The 17,905-nt window shown below is 46.4% G+C and overlaps 11 non-coding genes across 11 annotated transcripts; all 11 read left to right on the top strand.

Moving 5' to 3' along the window:
- Positions 1–813: 813 nt before the first annotated feature.
- On the top strand, positions 814–1,004 carry LOC142279980 (U2 spliceosomal RNA). The gene has a single exon (XR_012742358.1). It is a non-coding gene; the product is annotated as a U2 spliceosomal RNA (small nuclear RNA).
- Positions 1,005–2,391: 1,387 nt separating this feature from the next.
- LOC142279979 (U2 spliceosomal RNA) lies at positions 2,392–2,582 on the top strand. Its single transcript, XR_012742357.1, has one exon. It is a non-coding gene; the product is annotated as a U2 spliceosomal RNA (small nuclear RNA).
- Positions 2,583–3,969: 1,387 nt separating this feature from the next.
- Positions 3,970–4,160, top strand: LOC142279978 (U2 spliceosomal RNA). The gene has a single exon (XR_012742356.1). It is a non-coding gene; the product is annotated as a U2 spliceosomal RNA (small nuclear RNA).
- A 1,387-nt stretch (positions 4,161–5,547) lies between these two features.
- LOC142279977 (U2 spliceosomal RNA) lies at positions 5,548–5,738 on the top strand. Its single transcript, XR_012742355.1, has one exon. It is a non-coding gene; the product is annotated as a U2 spliceosomal RNA (small nuclear RNA).
- Positions 5,739–7,125: 1,387 nt separating this feature from the next.
- On the top strand, positions 7,126–7,316 carry LOC142279976 (U2 spliceosomal RNA). The gene has a single exon (XR_012742354.1). It is a non-coding gene; the product is annotated as a U2 spliceosomal RNA (small nuclear RNA).
- Positions 7,317–8,703: 1,387 nt separating this feature from the next.
- LOC142279974 (U2 spliceosomal RNA) lies at positions 8,704–8,894 on the top strand. Its single transcript, XR_012742353.1, has one exon. It is a non-coding gene; the product is annotated as a U2 spliceosomal RNA (small nuclear RNA).
- Positions 8,895–10,281: 1,387 nt separating this feature from the next.
- Positions 10,282–10,472, top strand: LOC142279995 (U2 spliceosomal RNA). The gene has a single exon (XR_012742372.1). It is a non-coding gene; the product is annotated as a U2 spliceosomal RNA (small nuclear RNA).
- A 1,387-nt stretch (positions 10,473–11,859) lies between these two features.
- Positions 11,860–12,050, top strand: LOC142279994 (U2 spliceosomal RNA). The gene has a single exon (XR_012742371.1). It is a non-coding gene; the product is annotated as a U2 spliceosomal RNA (small nuclear RNA).
- A 1,387-nt stretch (positions 12,051–13,437) lies between these two features.
- On the top strand, positions 13,438–13,628 carry LOC142279993 (U2 spliceosomal RNA). The gene has a single exon (XR_012742370.1). It is a non-coding gene; the product is annotated as a U2 spliceosomal RNA (small nuclear RNA).
- Positions 13,629–15,015: 1,387 nt separating this feature from the next.
- Positions 15,016–15,206, top strand: LOC142279985 (U2 spliceosomal RNA). The gene has a single exon (XR_012742363.1). It is a non-coding gene; the product is annotated as a U2 spliceosomal RNA (small nuclear RNA).
- Positions 15,207–16,593: 1,387 nt separating this feature from the next.
- On the top strand, positions 16,594–16,784 carry LOC142279973 (U2 spliceosomal RNA). Its single transcript, XR_012742352.1, has one exon. It is a non-coding gene; the product is annotated as a U2 spliceosomal RNA (small nuclear RNA).
- The last annotated feature ends 1,121 nt before the right edge of the window (positions 16,785–17,905 follow it).

Genomic DNA, 17,905 nt, shown 5'->3' with positions numbered 1-17,905 from the left:
ACTGCGAAGCCTCATACCGCAATATAAGGAACGTCAAATACTAAGAAAGGGCGGCCTATGAAAGAATTACTACTTTCAATAAGTACACTTAAACGGCTAATTGGGAATAGAAAAACTGTAAAAAGCCCTCTGAGAAAGCCCCCCTCTAACCTTTGATAGTAAGCTTTTCTGTAGTCTGCCTGTTGATGTATTTTCCGTTTGAACTGTGCACAACATGAAGAGACGGAACACTGGCGGCTTGTCACAATGCCCCCCGATGACATCACAATAGCGCTGCTGCCTAGAAAACAAGCTGCGCAGAAGAAGTTGTTCTTTGGGTGGGAGGGTGGGCTAGTGGAAGGAGGGGGCAATCTCTTTTTTTCCCGGGTGGTAGGGGGATGACAGGAGAAGGGAAGCGGGTGGTGAGAAAGGTACAGAGGGCAGGGTTTGGGGGCTGGGAAGGAAAGGGAAAAGATTAGGGTTTGGGGATGATGAAAGGGCTTTCTACGGGTAAGGATGGCAAAGGGTGGCAGTGACGGAAAGTCAGGCAACCTGTCCTGTCCGTCTTTTTGTATCGTGAATTGGAAAGACTGCAAGGGGGAGGGGAGTTGCTTGCGCCCTAAAGGAGGAGTTATTCAGATTCATTGCAGTGGGCGGCGGCTGCAAAACGCACCATTCTTCTTGTTTTGGCTCTGCAAAGCAGCCTTTTCAAGGGTTGGCTTGGGTGACAAAATGTCTTGTGTAGGCGTGGGTTTGTCTCCCTCTCGCTCTCTCTCCCTAAGATGTGTCCGGCATAGGCCAGGGTGCCACTCGAGGCCCAAACCAATTCTGGTTATCGCTTCTCGGCCTTTTGGCTAAGATCAAGTGTAGTATCTGTTCTTATCAGTTTAATATCTGATACGTCCCCTATCTGGGGACCATATATTAAATGGATTTTTAGAACAGGGAGATGGAAAAAGAGCTTGCTCTGTCCACTCCACGCATTGACCTGGTATTGCAGTACCTCCAGGAACGGTGCACCCCTTCTTAACCCAGTTTCCAAAAGCAGAACTCAATTCACCTGATTCATATTAGCCCGATTTAATGAATTGGAAGAAAGCATACGTCTTCATATGCACCTCAATTTGGCCCATTCACTTTTCACACTTCCTCCTTTTGTTTTTTATCTTTCACACTTTTGACTTTCTTTATTCATCCAAATAGCAAACTCATCACCACTCAACCTGACCAACTCGGCTATGTCCCCGTGCTGCAGTTCTCTGTCTTATCTAGATCATTTGCAATTGAATGGAATAGATCCCTTTTGGACAAAGTGGATTCACCTGCTGCTGCAGTGACCACAGGTGTGATAACATCTAGAATTGGCATCTGGTGCGATCTCTCCGCTTCCACTCCAAAGAAAGTTACCTGTTTATTCCTATCATGCATTGGTTTTTGGGGTTTTCTTTGAGTAATGATGATCTCTTTAGTAGTCTGTTGGCGCCCTCTCCTGGAGGAATAGTTTGCTTGCTCTTGGACATTCTAAAAGAGAGGTCATGATAGACATTGAGCTTCTGAGCTCAATTGGGGACAGTCATGGGTGATGAATGTTTGCAACCTACTGCGAAGCCTCATACCGCAATATAAGGAACGTCAAATACTAAGAAAGGGCGGCCTATGAAAGAATTACTACTTTCAATAAGTACACTTAAACGGCTAATTGGGAATAGAAAAACTGTAAAAAGCCCTCTGAGAAAGCCCCCCTCTAACCTTTGATAGTAAGCTTTTCTGTAGTCTGCCTGTTGATGTATTTTCCGTTTGAACTGTGCACAACATGAAGAGACGGAACACTGGCGGCTTGTCACAATGCCCCCCGATGACATCACAATAGCGCTGCTGCCTAGAAAACAAGCTGCGCAGAAGAAGTTGTTCTTTGGGTGGGAGGGTGGGCTAGTGGAAGGAGGGGGCAATCTCTTTTTTTCCCGGGTGGTAGGGGGATGACAGGAGAAGGGAAGCGGGTGGTGAGAAAGGTACAGAGGGCAGGGTTTGGGGGCTGGGAAGGAAAGGGAAAAGATTAGGGTTTGGGGATGATGAAAGGGCTTTCTACGGGTAAGGATGGCAAAGGGTGGCAGTGACGGAAAGTCAGGCAACCTGTCCTGTCCGTCTTTTTGTATCGTGAATTGGAAAGACTGCAAGGGGGAGGGGAGTTGCTTGCGCCCTAAAGGAGGAGTTATTCAGATTCATTGCAGTGGGCGGCGGCTGCAAAACGCACCATTCTTCTTGTTTTGGCTCTGCAAAGCAGCCTTTTCAAGGGTTGGCTTGGGTGACAAAATGTCTTGTGTAGGCGTGGGTTTGTCTCCCTCTCGCTCTCTCTCCCTAAGATGTGTCCGGCATAGGCCAGGGTGCCACTCGAGGCCCAAACCAATTCTGGTTATCGCTTCTCGGCCTTTTGGCTAAGATCAAGTGTAGTATCTGTTCTTATCAGTTTAATATCTGATACGTCCCCTATCTGGGGACCATATATTAAATGGATTTTTAGAACAGGGAGATGGAAAAAGAGCTTGCTCTGTCCACTCCACGCATTGACCTGGTATTGCAGTACCTCCAGGAACGGTGCACCCCTTCTTAACCCAGTTTCCAAAAGCAGAACTCAATTCACCTGATTCATATTAGCCCGATTTAATGAATTGGAAGAAAGCATACGTCTTCATATGCACCTCAATTTGGCCCATTCACTTTTCACACTTCCTCCTTTTGTTTTTTATCTTTCACACTTTTGACTTTCTTTATTCATCCAAATAGCAAACTCATCACCACTCAACCTGACCAACTCGGCTATGTCCCCGTGCTGCAGTTCTCTGTCTTATCTAGATCATTTGCAATTGAATGGAATAGATCCCTTTTGGACAAAGTGGATTCACCTGCTGCTGCAGTGACCACAGGTGTGATAACATCTAGAATTGGCATCTGGTGCGATCTCTCCGCTTCCACTCCAAAGAAAGTTACCTGTTTATTCCTATCATGCATTGGTTTTTGGGGTTTTCTTTGAGTAATGATGATCTCTTTAGTAGTCTGTTGGCGCCCTCTCCTGGAGGAATAGTTTGCTTGCTCTTGGACATTCTAAAAGAGAGGTCATGATAGACATTGAGCTTCTGAGCTCAATTGGGGACAGTCATGGGTGATGAATGTTTGCAACCTACTGCGAAGCCTCATACCGCAATATAAGGAACGTCAAATACTAAGAAAGGGCGGCCTATGAAAGAATTACTACTTTCAATAAGTACACTTAAACGGCTAATTGGGAATAGAAAAACTGTAAAAAGCCCTCTGAGAAAGCCCCCCTCTAACCTTTGATAGTAAGCTTTTCTGTAGTCTGCCTGTTGATGTATTTTCCGTTTGAACTGTGCACAACATGAAGAGACGGAACACTGGCGGCTTGTCACAATGCCCCCCGATGACATCACAATAGCGCTGCTGCCTAGAAAACAAGCTGCGCAGAAGAAGTTGTTCTTTGGGTGGGAGGGTGGGCTAGTGGAAGGAGGGGGCAATCTCTTTTTTTCCCGGGTGGTAGGGGGATGACAGGAGAAGGGAAGCGGGTGGTGAGAAAGGTACAGAGGGCAGGGTTTGGGGGCTGGGAAGGAAAGGGAAAAGATTAGGGTTTGGGGATGATGAAAGGGCTTTCTACGGGTAAGGATGGCAAAGGGTGGCAGTGACGGAAAGTCAGGCAACCTGTCCTGTCCGTCTTTTTGTATCGTGAATTGGAAAGACTGCAAGGGGGAGGGGAGTTGCTTGCGCCCTAAAGGAGGAGTTATTCAGATTCATTGCAGTGGGCGGCGGCTGCAAAACGCACCATTCTTCTTGTTTTGGCTCTGCAAAGCAGCCTTTTCAAGGGTTGGCTTGGGTGACAAAATGTCTTGTGTAGGCGTGGGTTTGTCTCCCTCTCGCTCTCTCTCCCTAAGATGTGTCCGGCATAGGCCAGGGTGCCACTCGAGGCCCAAACCAATTCTGGTTATCGCTTCTCGGCCTTTTGGCTAAGATCAAGTGTAGTATCTGTTCTTATCAGTTTAATATCTGATACGTCCCCTATCTGGGGACCATATATTAAATGGATTTTTAGAACAGGGAGATGGAAAAAGAGCTTGCTCTGTCCACTCCACGCATTGACCTGGTATTGCAGTACCTCCAGGAACGGTGCACCCCTTCTTAACCCAGTTTCCAAAAGCAGAACTCAATTCACCTGATTCATATTAGCCCGATTTAATGAATTGGAAGAAAGCATACGTCTTCATATGCACCTCAATTTGGCCCATTCACTTTTCACACTTCCTCCTTTTGTTTTTTATCTTTCACACTTTTGACTTTCTTTATTCATCCAAATAGCAAACTCATCACCACTCAACCTGACCAACTCGGCTATGTCCCCATGCTGCAGTTCTCTGTCTTATCTAGATCATTTGCAATTGAATGGAATAGATCCCTTTTGGACAAAGTGGATTCACCTGCTGCTGCAGTGACCACAGGTGTGATAACATCTAGAATTGGCATCTGGTGCGATCTCTCCGCTTCCACTCCAAAGAAAGTTACCTGTTTATTCCTATCATGCATTGGTTTTTGGGGTTTTCTTTGAGTAATGATGATCTCTTTAGTAGTCTGTTGGCGCCCTCTCCTGGAGGAATAGTTTGCTTGCTCTTGGACATTCTAAAAGAGAGGTCATGATAGACATTGAGCTTCTGAGCTCAATTGGGGACAGTCATGGGTGATGAATGTTTGCAACCTACTGCGAAGCCTCATACCGCAATATAAGGAACGTCAAATACTAAGAAAGGGCGGCCTATGAAAGAATTACTACTTTCAATAAGTACACTTAAACGGCTAATTGGGAATAGAAAAACTGTAAAAAGCCCTCTGAGAAAGCCCCCCTCTAACCTTTGATAGTAAGCTTTTCTGTAGTCTGCCTGTTGATGTATTTTCCGTTTGAACTGTGCACAACATGAAGAGACGGAACACTGGCGGCTTGTCACAATGCCCCCCGATGACATCACAATAGCGCTGCTGCCTAGAAAACAAGCTGCGCAGAAGAAGTTGTTCTTTGGGTGGGAGGGTGGGCTAGTGGAAGGAGGGGGCAATCTCTTTTTTTCCCGGGTGGTAGGGGGATGACAGGAGAAGGGAAGCGGGTGGTGAGAAAGGTACAGAGGGCAGGGTTTGGGGGCTGGGAAGGAAAGGGAAAAGATTAGGGTTTGGGGATGATGAAAGGGCTTTCTACGGGTAAGGATGGCAAAGGGTGGCAGTGACGGAAAGTCAGGCAACCTGTCCTGTCCGTCTTTTTGTATCGTGAATTGGAAAGACTGCAAGGGGGAGGGGAGTTGCTTGCGCCCTAAAGGAGGAGTTATTCAGATTCATTGCAGTGGGCGGCGGCTGCAAAACGCACCATTCTTCTTGTTTTGGCTCTGCAAAGCAGCCTTTTCAAGGGTTGGCTTGGGTGACAAAATGTCTTGTGTAGGCGTGGGTTTGTCTCCCTCTCGCTCTCTCTCCCTAAGATGTGTCCGGCATAGGCCAGGGTGCCACTCGAGGCCCAAACCAATTCTGGTTATCGCTTCTCGGCCTTTTGGCTAAGATCAAGTGTAGTATCTGTTCTTATCAGTTTAATATCTGATACGTCCCCTATCTGGGGACCATATATTAAATGGATTTTTAGAACAGGGAGATGGAAAAAGAGCTTGCTCTGTCCACTCCACGCATTGACCTGGTATTGCAGTACCTCCAGGAACGGTGCACCCCTTCTTAACCCAGTTTCCAAAAGCAGAACTCAATTCACCTGATTCATATTAGCCCGATTTAATGAATTGGAAGAAAGCATACGTCTTCATATGCACCTCAATTTGGCCCATTCACTTTTCACACTTCCTCCTTTTGTTTTTTATCTTTCACACTTTTGACTTTCTTTATTCATCCAAATAGCAAACTCATCACCACTCAACCTGACCAACTCGGCTATGTCCCCGTGCTGCAGTTCTCTGTCTTATCTAGATCATTTGCAATTGAATGGAATAGATCCCTTTTGGACAAAGTGGATTCACCTGCTGCTGCAGTGACCACAGGTGTGATAACATCTAGAATTGGCATCTGGTGCGATCTCTCCGCTTCCACTCCAAAGAAAGTTACCTGTTTATTCCTATCATGCATTGGTTTTTGGGGTTTTCTTTGAGTAATGATGATCTCTTTAGTAGTCTGTTGGCGCCCTCTCCTGGAGGAATAGTTTGCTTGCTCTTGGACATTCTAAAAGAGAGGTCATGATAGACATTGAGCTTCTGAGCTCAATTGGGGACAGTCATGGGTGATGAATGTTTGCAACCTACTGCGAAGCCTCATACCGCAATATAAGGAACGTCAAATACTAAGAAAGGGCGGCCTATGAAAGAATTACTACTTTCAATAAGTACACTTAAACGGCTAATTGGGAATAGAAAAACTGTAAAAAGCCCTCTGAGAAAGCCCCCCTCTAACCTTTGATAGTAAGCTTTTCTGTAGTCTGCCTGTTGATGTATTTTCCGTTTGAACTGTGCACAACATGAAGAGACGGAACACTGGCGGCTTGTCACAATGCCCCCCGATGACATCACAATAGCGCTGCTGCCTAGAAAACAAGCTGCGCAGAAGAAGTTGTTCTTTGGGTGGGAGGGTGGGCTAGTGGAAGGAGGGGGCAATCTCTTTTTTTCCCGGGTGGTAGGGGGATGACAGGAGAAGGGAAGCGGGTGGTGAGAAAGGTACAGAGGGCAGGGTTTGGGGGCTGGGAAGGAAAGGGAAAAGATTAGGGTTTGGGGATGATGAAAGGGCTTTCTACGGGTAAGGATGGCAAAGGGTGGCAGTGACGGAAAGTCAGGCAACCTGTCCTGTCCGTCTTTTTGTATCGTGAATTGGAAAGACTGCAAGGGGGAGGGGAGTTGCTTGCGCCCTAAAGGAGGAGTTATTCAGATTCATTGCAGTGGGCGGCGGCTGCAAAACGCACCATTCTTCTTGTTTTGGCTCTGCAAAGCAGCCTTTTCAAGGGTTGGCTTGGGTGACAAAATGTCTTGTGTAGGCGTGGGTTTGTCTCCCTCTCGCTCTCTCTCCCTAAGATGTGTCCGGCATAGGCCAGGGTGCCACTCGAGGCCCAAACCAATTCTGGTTATCGCTTCTCGGCCTTTTGGCTAAGATCAAGTGTAGTATCTGTTCTTATCAGTTTAATATCTGATACGTCCCCTATCTGGGGACCATATATTAAATGGATTTTTAGAACAGGGAGATGGAAAAAGAGCTTGCTCTGTCCACTCCACGCATTGACCTGGTATTGCAGTACCTCCAGGAACGGTGCACCCCTTCTTAACCCAGTTTCCAAAAGCAGAACTCAATTCACCTGATTCATATTAGCCCGATTTAATGAATTGGAAGAAAGCATACGTCTTCATATGCACCTCAATTTGGCCCATTCACTTTTCACACTTCCTCCTTTTGTTTTTTATCTTTCACACTTTTGACTTTCTTTATTCATCCAAATAGCAAACTCATCACCACTCAACCTGACCAACTCGGCTATGTCCCCGTGCTGCAGTTCTCTGTCTTATCTAGATCATTTGCAATTGAATGGAATAGATCCCTTTTGGACAAAGTGGATTCACCTGCTGCTGCAGTGACCACAGGTGTGATAACATCTAGAATTGGCATCTGGTGCGATCTCTCCGCTTCCACTCCAAAGAAAGTTACCTGTTTATTCCTATCATGCATTGGTTTTTGGGGTTTTCTTTGAGTAATGATGATCTCTTTAGTAGTCTGTTGGCGCCCTCTCCTGGAGGAATAGTTTGCTTGCTCTTGGACATTCTAAAAGAGAGGTCATGATAGACATTGAGCTTCTGAGCTCAATTGGGGACAGTCATGGGTGATGAATGTTTGCAACCTACTGCGAAGCCTCATACCGCAATATAAGGAACGTCAAATACTAAGAAAGGGCGGCCTATGAAAGAATTACTACTTTCAATAAGTACACTTAAACGGCTAATTGGGAATAGAAAAACTGTAAAAAGCCCTCTGAGAAAGCCCCCCTCTAACCTTTGATAGTAAGCTTTTCTGTAGTCTGCCTGTTGATGTATTTTCCGTTTGAACTGTGCACAACATGAAGAGACGGAACACTGGCGGCTTGTCACAATGCCCCCCGATGACATCACAATAGCGCTGCTGCCTAGAAAACAAGCTGCGCAGAAGAAGTTGTTCTTTGGGTGGGAGGGTGGGCTAGTGGAAGGAGGGGGCAATCTCTTTTTTTCCCGGGTGGTAGGGGGATGACAGGAGAAGGGAAGCGGGTGGTGAGAAAGGTACAGAGGGCAGGGTTTGGGGGCTGGGAAGGAAAGGGAAAAGATTAGGGTTTGGGGATGATGAAAGGGCTTTCTACGGGTAAGGATGGCAAAGGGTGGCAGTGACGGAAAGTCAGGCAACCTGTCCTGTCCGTCTTTTTGTATCGTGAATTGGAAAGACTGCAAGGGGGAGGGGAGTTGCTTGCGCCCTAAAGGAGGAGTTATTCAGATTCATTGCAGTGGGCGGCGGCTGCAAAACGCACCATTCTTCTTGTTTTGGCTCTGCAAAGCAGCCTTTTCAAGGGTTGGCTTGGGTGACAAAATGTCTTGTGTAGGCGTGGGTTTGTCTCCCTCTCGCTCTCTCTCCCTAAGATGTGTCCGGCATAGGCCAGGGTGCCACTCGAGGCCCAAACCAATTCTGGTTATCGCTTCTCGGCCTTTTGGCTAAGATCAAGTGTAGTATCTGTTCTTATCAGTTTAATATCTGATACGTCCCCTATCTGGGGACCATATATTAAATGGATTTTTAGAACAGGGAGATGGAAAAAGAGCTTGCTCTGTCCACTCCACGCATTGACCTGGTATTGCAGTACCTCCAGGAACGGTGCACCCCTTCTTAACCCAGTTTCCAAAAGCAGAACTCAATTCACCTGATTCATATTAGCCCGATTTAATGAATTGGAAGAAAGCATACGTCTTCATATGCACCTCAATTTGGCCCATTCACTTTTCACACTTCCTCCTTTTGTTTTTTATCTTTCACACTTTTGACTTTCTTTATTCATCCAAATAGCAAACTCATCACCACTCAACCTGACCAACTCGGCTATGTCCCCGTGCTGCAGTTCTCTGTCTTATCTAGATCATTTGCAATTGAATGGAATAGATCCCTTTTGGACAAAGTGGATTCACCTGCTGCTGCAGTGACCACAGGTGTGATAACATCTAGAATTGGCATCTGGTGCGATCTCTCCGCTTCCACTCCAAAGAAAGTTACCTGTTTATTCCTATCATGCATTGGTTTTTGGGGTTTTCTTTGAGTAATGATGATCTCTTTAGTAGTCTGTTGGCGCCCTCTCCTGGAGGAATAGTTTGCTTGCTCTTGGACATTCTAAAAGAGAGGTCATGATAGACATTGAGCTTCTGAGCTCAATTGGGGACAGTCATGGGTGATGAATGTTTGCAACCTACTGCGAAGCCTCATACCGCAATATAAGGAACGTCAAATACTAAGAAAGGGCGGCCTATGAAAGAATTACTACTTTCAATAAGTACACTTAAACGGCTAATTGGGAATAGAAAAACTGTAAAAAGCCCTCTGAGAAAGCCCCCCTCTAACCTTTGATAGTAAGCTTTTCTGTAGTCTGCCTGTTGATGTATTTTCCGTTTGAACTGTGCACAACATGAAGAGACGGAACACTGGCGGCTTGTCACAATGCCCCCCGATGACATCACAATAGCGCTGCTGCCTAGAAAACAAGCTGCGCAGAAGAAGTTGTTCTTTGGGTGGGAGGGTGGGCTAGTGGAAGGAGGGGGCAATCTCTTTTTTTCCCGGGTGGTAGGGGGATGACAGGAGAAGGGAAGCGGGTGGTGAGAAAGGTACAGAGGGCAGGGTTTGGGGGCTGGGAAGGAAAGGGAAAAGATTAGGGTTTGGGGATGATGAAAGGGCTTTCTACGGGTAAGGATGGCAAAGGGTGGCAGTGACGGAAAGTCAGGCAACCTGTCCTGTCCGTCTTTTTGTATCGTGAATTGGAAAGACTGCAAGGGGGAGGGGAGTTGCTTGCGCCCTAAAGGAGGAGTTATTCAGATTCATTGCAGTGGGCGGCGGCTGCAAAACGCACCATTCTTCTTGTTTTGGCTCTGCAAAGCAGCCTTTTCAAGGGTTGGCTTGGGTGACAAAATGTCTTGTGTAGGCGTGGGTTTGTCTCCCTCTCGCTCTCTCTCCCTAAGATGTGTCCGGCATAGGCCAGGGTGCCACTCGAGGCCCAAACCAATTCTGGTTATCGCTTCTCGGCCTTTTGGCTAAGATCAAGTGTAGTATCTGTTCTTATCAGTTTAATATCTGATACGTCCCCTATCTGGGGACCATATATTAAATGGATTTTTAGAACAGGGAGATGGAAAAAGAGCTTGCTCTGTCCACTCCACGCATTGACCTGGTATTGCAGTACCTCCAGGAACGGTGCACCCCTTCTTAACCCAGTTTCCAAAAGCAGAACTCAATTCACCTGATTCATATTAGCCCGATTTAATGAATTGGAAGAAAGCATACGTCTTCATATGCACCTCAATTTGGCCCATTCACTTTTCACACTTCCTCCTTTTGTTTTTTATCTTTCACACTTTTGACTTTCTTTATTCATCCAAATAGCAAACTCATCACCACTCAACCTGACCAACTCGGCTATGTCCCCGTGCTGCAGTTCTCTGTCTTATCTAGATCATTTGCAATTGAATGGAATAGATCCCTTTTGGACAAAGTGGATTCACCTGCTGCTGCAGTGACCACAGGTGTGATAACATCTAGAATTGGCATCTGGTGCGATCTCTCCGCTTCCACTCCAAAGAAAGTTACCTGTTTATTCCTATCATGCATTGGTTTTTGGGGTTTTCTTTGAGTAATGATGATCTCTTTAGTAGTCTGTTGGCGCCCTCTCCTGGAGGAATAGTTTGCTTGCTCTTGGACATTCTAAAAGAGAGGTCATGATAGACATTGAGCTTCTGAGCTCAATTGGGGACAGTCATGGGTGATGAATGTTTGCAACCTACTGCGAAGCCTCATACCGCAATATAAGGAACGTCAAATACTAAGAAAGGGCGGCCTATGAAAGAATTACTACTTTCAATAAGTACACTTAAACGGCTAATTGGGAATAGAAAAACTGTAAAAAGCCCTCTGAGAAAGCCCCCCTCTAACCTTTGATAGTAAGCTTTTCTGTAGTCTGCCTGTTGATGTATTTTCCGTTTGAACTGTGCACAACATGAAGAGACGGAACACTGGCGGCTTGTCACAATGCCCCCCGATGACATCACAATAGCGCTGCTGCCTAGAAAACAAGCTGCGCAGAAGAAGTTGTTCTTTGGGTGGGAGGGTGGGCTAGTGGAAGGAGGGGGCAATCTCTTTTTTTCCCGGGTGGTAGGGGGATGACAGGAGAAGGGAAGCGGGTGGTGAGAAAGGTACAGAGGGCAGGGTTTGGGGGCTGGGAAGGAAAGGGAAAAGATTAGGGTTTGGGGATGATGAAAGGGCTTTCTACGGGTAAGGATGGCAAAGGGTGGCAGCGTCGGAAAGTCAGGCAACCTGTCCTGTCCGTCTTTTTGTATCGTGAATTGGAAAGACTGCAAGGGGGAGGGGAGTTGCTTGCGCCCTAAAGGAGGAGTTATTCAGATTCATTGCAGTGGGCGGCGGCTGCAAAACGCACCATTCTTCTTGTTTTGGCTCTGCAAAGCAGCCTTTTCAAGGGTTGGCTTGGGTGACAAAATGTCTTGTGTAGGCGTGGGTTTGTCTCCCTCTCGCTCTCTCTCCCTAAGATGTGTCCGGCATAGGCCAGGGTGCCACTCGAGGCCCAAACCAATTCTGGTTATCGCTTCTCGGCCTTTTGGCTAAGATCAAGTGTAGTATCTGTTCTTATCAGTTTAATATCTGATACGTCCCCTATCTGGGGACCATATATTAAATGGATTTTTAGAACAGGGAGATGGAAAAAGAGCTTGCTCTGTCCACTCCACGCATTGACCTGGTATTGCAGTACCTCCAGGAACGGTGCACCCCTTCTTAACCCAGTTTCCAAAAGCAGAACTCAATTCACCTGATTCATATTAGCCCGATTTAATGAATTGGAAGAAAGCATACGTCTTCATATGCACCTCAATTTGGCCCATTCACTTTTCACACTTCCTCCTTTTGTTTTTTATCTTTCACACTTTTGACTTTCTTTATTCATCCAAATAGCAAACTCATCACCACTCAACCTGACCAACTCGGCTATGTCCCCGTGCTGCAGTTCTCTGTCTTATCTAGATCATTTGCAATTGAATGGAATAGATCCCTTTTGGACAAAGTGGATTCACCTGCTGCTGCAGTGACCACAGGTGTGATAACATCTAGAATTGGCATCTGGTGCGATCTCTCCGCTTCCACTCCAAAGAAAGTTACCTGTTTATTCCTATCATGCATTGGTTTTTGGGGTTTTCTTTGAGTAATGATGATCTCTTTAGTAGTCTGTTGGCGCCCTCTCCTGGAGGAATAGTTTGCTTGCTCTTGGACATTCTAAAAGAGAGGTCATGATAGACATTGAGCTTCTGAGCTCAATTGGGGACAGTCATGGGTGATGAATGTTTGCAACCTACTGCGAAGCCTCATACCGCAATATAAGGAACGTCAAATACTAAGAAAGGGCGGCCTATGAAAGAATTACTACTTTCAATAAGTACACTTAAACGGCTAATTGGGAATAGAAAAACTGTAAAAAGCCCTCTGAGAAAGCCCCCCTCTAACCTTTGATAGTAAGCTTTTCTGTAGTCTGCCTGTTGATGTATTTTCCGTTTGAACTGTGCACAACATGAAGAGACGGAACACTGGCGGCTTGTCACAATGCCCCCCGATGACATCACAATAGCGCTGCTGCCTAGAAAACAAGCTGCGCAGAAGAAGTTGTTCTTTGGGTGGGAGGGTGGGCTAGTGGAAGGAGGGGGCAATCTCTTTTTTTCCCGGGTGGTAGGGGGATGACAGGAGAAGGGAAGCGGGTGGTGAGAAAGGTACAGAGGGCAGGGTTTGGGGGCTGGGAAGGAAAGGGAAAAGATTAGGGTTTGGGGATGATGAAAGGGCTTTCTACGGGTAAGGATGGCAAAGGGTGGCAGCGACGGAAAGTCAGGCAACCTGTCCTGTCCGTCTTTTTGTATCGTGAATTGGAAAGACTGCAAGGGGGAGGGGAGTTGCTTGCGCCCTAAAGGAGGAGTTATTCAGATTCATTGCAGTGGGCGGCGGCTGCAAAACGCACCATTCTTCTTGTTTTGGCTCTGCAAAGCAGCCTTTTCAAGGGTTGGCTTGGGTGACAAAATGTCTTGTGTAGGCGTGGGTTTGTCTCCCTCTCGCTCTCTCTCCCTAAGATGTGTCCGGCATAGGCCAGGGTGCCACTCGAGGCCCAAACCAATTCTGGTTATCGCTTCTCGGCCTTTTGGCTAAGATCAAGTGTAGTATCTGTTCTTATCAGTTTAATATCTGATACGTCCCCTATCTGGGGACCATATATTAAATGGATTTTTAGAACAGGGAGATGGAAAAAGAGCTTGCTCTGTCCACTCCACGCATTGACCTGGTATTGCAGTACCTCCAGGAACGGTGCACCCCTTCTTAACCCAGTTTCCAAAAGCAGAACTCAATTCACCTGATTCATATTAGCCCGATTTAATGAATTGGAAGAAAGCATACGTCTTCATATGCACCTCAATTTGGCCCATTCACTTTTCACACTTCCTCCTTTTGTTTTTTATCTTTCACACTTTTGACTTTCTTTATTCATCCAAATAGCAAACTCATCACCACTCAACCTGACCAACTCGGCTATGTCCCCGTGCTGCAGTTCTCTGTCTTATCTAGATCATTTGCAATTGAATGGAATAGATCCCTTTTGGACAAAGTGGATTCACCTGCTGCTGCAGTGACCACAGGTGTGATAACATCTAGAATTGGCATCTGGTGCGATCTCTCCGCTTCCACTCCAAAGAAAGTTACCTGTTTATTCCTATCATGCATTGGTTTTTGGGGTTTTCTTTGAGTAATGATGATCTCTTTAGTAGTCTGTTGGCGCCCTCTCCTGGAGGAATAGTTTGCTTGCTCTTGGACATTCTAAAAGAGAGGTCATGATAGACATTGAGCTTCTGAGCTCAATTGGGGACAGTCATGGGTGATGAATGTTTGCAACCTACTGCGAAGCCTCATACCGCAATATAAGGAACGTCAAATACTAAGAAAGGGCGGCCTATGAAAGAATTACTACTTTCAATAAGTACACTTAAACGGCTAATTGGGAATAGAAAAACTGTAAAAAGCCCTCTGAGAAAGCCCCCCTCTAACCTTTGATAGTAAGCTTTTCTGTAGTCTGCCTGTTGATGTATTTTCCGTTTGAACTGTGCACAACATGAAGAGACGGAACGCTGGCGGCTTGTCACAATGCCCCCCGATGACATCACAATAGCGCTGCTGCCTAGAAAACAAGCTGCGCAGAAGAAGTTGTTCTTTGGGTGGGAGGGTGGGCTAGTGGAAGGAGGGGGCAATCTCTTTTTTTCCCGGGTGGTAGGGGGATGACAGGAGAAGGGAAGCGGGTGGTGAGAAAGGTACAGAGGGCAGGGTTTGGGGGCTGGGAAGGAAAGGGAAAAGATTAGGGTTTGGGGATGATGAAAGGGCTTTCTACGGGTAAGGATGGCAAAGGGTGGCAGTGACGGAAAGTCAGGCAACCTGTCCTGTCCGTCTTTTTGTATCGTGAATTGGAAAGACTGCAAGGGGGAGGGGAGTTGCTTGCGCCCTAAAGGAGGAGTTATTCAGATTCATTGCAGTGGGCGGCGGCTGCAAAACGCACCATTCTTCTTGTTTTGGCTCTGCAAAGCAGCCTTTTCAAGGGTTGGCTTGGGTGACAAAATGTCTTGTGTAGGCGTGGGTTTGTCTCCCTCTCGCTCTCTCTCCCTAAGATGTGTCCGGCATAGGCCAGGGTGCCACTCGAGGCCCAAACCAATTCTGGTTATCGCTTCTCGGCCTTTTGGCTAAGATCAAGTGTAGTATCTGTTCTTATCAGTTTAATATCTGATACGTCCCCTATCTGGGGACCATATATTAAATGGATTTTTAGAACAGGGAGATGGAAAAAGAGCTTGCTCTGTCCACTCCACGCATTGACCTGGTATTGCAGTACCTCCAGGAACGGTGCACCCCTTCTTAACCCAGTTTCCAAAAGCAGAACTCAATTCACCTGATTCATATTAGCCCGATTTAATGAATTGGAAGAAAGCATACGTCTTCATATGCACCTCAATTTGGCCCATTCACTTTTCACACTTCCTCCTTTTGTTTTTTATCTTTCACACTTTTGACTTTCTTTATTCATCCAAATAGCAAACTCATCACCACTCAACCTGACCAACTCGGCTATGTCCCCGTGCTGCAGTTCTCTGTCTTATCTAGATCATTTGCAATTGAATGGAATAGATCCCTTTTGGACAAAGTGGATTCACCTGCTGCTGCAGTGACCACAGGTGTGATAACATCTAGAATTGGCATCTGGTGCGATCTCTCCGCTTCCACTCCAAAGAAAGTTACCTGTTTATTCCTATCATGCATTGGTTTTTGGGGTTTTCTTTGAGTAATGATGATCTCTTTAGTAGTCTGTTGGCGCCCTCTCCTGGAGGAATAGTTTGCTTGCTCTTGGACATTCTAAAAGAGAGGTCATGATAGACATTGAGCTTCTGAGCTCAATTGGGGACAGTCATGGGTGATGAATGTTTGCAACCTACTGCGAAGCCTCATACCGCAATATAAGGAACGTCAAATACTAAGAAAGGGCGGCCTATGAAAGAATTACTACTTTCAATAAGTACACTTAAACGGCTAATTGGGAATAGAAAAACTGTAAAAAGCCCTCTGAGAAAGCCCCCCTCTAACCTTTGATAGTAAGCTTTTCTGTAGTCTGCCTGTTGATGTATTTTCCGTTTGAACTGTGCACAACATGAAGAGACGGAACGCTGGCGGCTTGTCACAATGCCCCCCGATGACATCACAATAGCGCTGCTGCCTAGAAAACAAGCTGCGCAGAAGAAGTTGTTCTTTGGGTGGGAGGGTGGGCTAGTGGAAGGAGGGGGCAATCTCTTTTTTTCCCGGGTGGTAGGGGGATGACAGGAGAAGGGAAGCGGGTGGTGAGAAAGGTACAGAGGGCAGGGTTTGGGGGCTGGGAAGGAAAGGGAAAAGATTAGGGTTTGGGGATGATGAAAGGGCTTTCTACGGGTAAGGATGGCAAAGGGTGGCAGTGACGGAAAGTCAGGCAACCTGTCCTGTCCGTCTTTTTGTATCGTGAATTGGAAAGACTGCAAGGGGGAGGGGAGTTGCTTGCGCCCTAAAGGAGGAGTTATTCAGATTCATTGCAGTGGGCGGCGGCTGCAAAACGCACCATTCTTCTTGTTTTGGCTCTGCAAAGCAGCCTTTTCAAGGGTTGGCTTGGGTGACAAAATGTCTTGTGTAGGCGTGGGTTTGTCTCCCTCTCGCTCTCTCTCCCTAAGATGTGTCCGGCATAGGCCAGGGTGCCACTCGAGGCCCAAACCAATTCTGGTTATCGCTTCTCGGCCTTTTGGCTAAGATCAAGTGTAGTATCTGTTCTTATCAGTTTAATATCTGATACGTCCCCTATCTGGGGACCATATATTAAATGGATTTTTAGAACAGGGAGATGGAAAAAGAGCTTGCTCTGTCCACTCCACGCATTGACCTGGTATTGCAGTACCTCCAGGAACGGTGCACCCCTTCTTAACCCAGTTTCCAAAAGCAGAACTCAATTCACCTGATTCATATTAGCCCGATTTAATGAATTGGAAGAAAGCATACGTCTTCATATGCACCTCAATTTGGCCCATTCACTTTTCACACTTCCTCCTTTTGTTTTTTATCTTTCACACTTTTGACTTTCTTTATTCATCCAAATAGCAAACTCATCACCACTCAACCTGACCAACTCGGCTATGTCCCCGTGCTGCAGTTCTCTGTCTTATCTAGATCATTTGCAATTGAATGGAATAGATCCCTTTTGGACAAAGTGGATTCACCTGCTGCTGCAGTGACCACAGGTGTGATAACATCTAGAATTGGCATCTGGTGCGATCTCTCCGCTTCCACTCCAAAGAAAGTTACCTGTTTATTCCTATCATGCATTGGTTTTTGGGGTTTTCTTTGAGTAATGATGATCTCTTTAGTAGTCTGTTGGCGCCCTCTCCTGGAGGAATAGTTTGCTTGCTCTTGGACATTCTAAAAGAGAGGTCATGATAGACATTGAGCTTCTGAGCTCAATTGGGGACAGTCATGGGTGATGAATGTTTGCAACCTACTGCGAAGCCTCATACCGCAATATAAGGAACGTCAAATACTAAGAAAGGGCGGCCTATGAAAGAATTACTACTTTCAATAAGTACACTTAAACGGCTAATTGGGAATAGAAAAACTGTAAAAAGCCCTCTGAGAAAGCCCCCCTCTAACCTTTGATAGTAAGCTTTTCTGTAGTCTGCCTGTTGATGTATTTTCCGTTTGAACTGTGCACAACATGAAGAGACGGAACACTGGCGGCTTGTCACAATGCCCCCCGATGACATCACAATAGCGCTGCTGCCTAGAAAACAAGCTGCGCAGAAGAAGTTGTTCTTTGGGTGGGAGGGTGGGCTAGTGGAAGGAGGGGGCAATCTCTTTTTTTCCCGGGTGGTAGGGGGATGACAGGAGAAGGGAAGCGGGTGGTGAGAAAGGTACAGAGGGCAGGGTTTGGGGGCTGGGAAGGAAAGGGAAAAGATTAGGGTTTGGGGATGATGAAAGGGCTTTCTACGGGTAAGGATGGCAAAGGGTGGCAGTGACGGAAAGTCAGGCAACCTGTCCTGTCCGTCTT

The sequence above is a fragment of the Anomaloglossus baeobatrachus genome, unplaced genomic scaffold (assembly GCF_048569485.1).
Source record: "Anomaloglossus baeobatrachus isolate aAnoBae1 unplaced genomic scaffold, aAnoBae1.hap1 Scaffold_4467, whole genome shotgun sequence".
Lineage (NCBI taxonomy): Eukaryota > Metazoa > Chordata > Amphibia > Anura > Aromobatidae > Anomaloglossus > Anomaloglossus baeobatrachus.
This window is presented reverse-complemented; position numbering and strand designations above follow the sequence as displayed.